The sequence below is a fragment of the Alligator sinensis genome, unplaced genomic scaffold, assembly GCF_000455745.1.
Source record: "Alligator sinensis unplaced genomic scaffold, ASM45574v1 scaffold531_1, whole genome shotgun sequence".
Lineage (NCBI taxonomy): Eukaryota > Metazoa > Chordata > Crocodylia > Alligatoridae > Alligator > Alligator sinensis.
This window is the reverse complement of record NW_005842173.1, coordinates 1,865,816-1,867,244: the sequence shown is the minus strand read 5'-3', so window position 1 is coordinate 1,867,244 and position 1,429 is coordinate 1,865,816. Positions and strand designations below refer to the sequence as shown.

The 1,429-nt window shown below is 42.1% G+C and overlaps 1 protein-coding gene across 1 annotated transcript in view; it reads left to right on the top strand.

The window, feature by feature from the left end:
- LOC102378619 (growth hormone-releasing hormone receptor) overlaps window positions 1-1,429 on the top strand; it is a 30,415-nt gene that overhangs the window by 28,451 nt on the left and 535 nt on the right. The window lies entirely within an intron of this gene.

Genomic DNA, 1,429 nt, shown 5'->3' with positions numbered 1-1,429 from the left:
TGTAAAATGGAGGTAATGATAATGACTTCCCGTGTAAAGGTTTATTTGAGACCTGATGATGACAAGCTCTATCTGAGCGCCAGGCATTACTATTGCAACATGACAGTTGTCGAAATGCCAGCAACCCATCTATGTTAGAGTCCCACTGTGCCTACCATTAATGCAAAAGCAAGAGTGACAAGATTTAAGGACATATTTAGTGTAAACACAGCTATAACTACTACTCTGTGCCACCCGTACTAACAGGGTGACTGTTCCTTTTTAATGGATGGGCCACAGTTGTTTGTAACCACATTGCTGTCTTTAAGACAGGGGCTCTTAACTCAAGCCTCATGATCCATCTCATCACATGATCAGTGTTTATTATTTGTAGGTAGCTCCAGAAAGCAATGCATCAGATGTGGACCAAGCCTTGCCCTAGGGGTTCCCTTCAAATATGAGAACCGTGCAGTTTACTTGATGATTAGACACTGTGAAATGTAATGTGCAGAATCAAAAGCAACTGCAAAAGCAAGTGGGTATACTATCAGTTTATTATCAGCAATGAAGTCTACTGGAATGGCATGGAAATGGGAGACAGAATTGCTGAATTGTGACCTAGCCTTCCTCTGCCTGTCCATGGATGTATTACTCTATAATATTTTCAAGAAGTTTCAGTACTGGTTGAAGCGCTTTTGTGCAAGGTGCTATACAAACAGATACAGAGATGTCCCAAGAGCTTTGACTCATGTGGCCATGGGCAGAGCTAGACTATTGAAAGGGCGATGCAGATGGTGAGGTGCATCATCGCATATTAACACATTTTTCTCCAGTTAAAAATAAATCAGAAGCTTTACTAATACACTAGAGCCCAAGGGCTATATTATGCAGTTTAAGATTGAAGCAAATATGAATATAATTTCATTCCAAAGAGTTAAAGACAATCTGCAGGGCTGTGGCATAGGAGCTTCATTACCAGGAGCAGCTAGCAGACAGCAGAATTGCAGAACAAAGGATAGTTTGATTGGTGGAACATCAAGACCATTAAAAAGATGACGGTTGCTAATACCTGTGGAATGAAGAGTTACAAGGGATCGGGTAGATGATAATGAGCAATGACTTCAAGTGGCTCCCTCAGCACTGCCTGGCTAGAAATGCTGCTGCCACTGCTAGGCAGGAATCACAGCAGGTGCAAGTGCACTAGTGCATCTCCTCTGGTTCGGCCTCTGCGTGTAGCTGCCTTTTTTCACATTGACCTGCTCTGTAATGTTAGGGCAAGTTGTTTCACTTCATGGTGCCTCAGTTTTTCATCAGTAGCATGAAGACACTTTGACTTACCCAACTCATTGCATCATAAGAATGGTGTGGTGCTTCCCTGCGTTGTATGTTAATTATTATTTCTACCAAAGGTATCACAATAATTCTCCCCACTGTCCAATCTCTCCTGAAA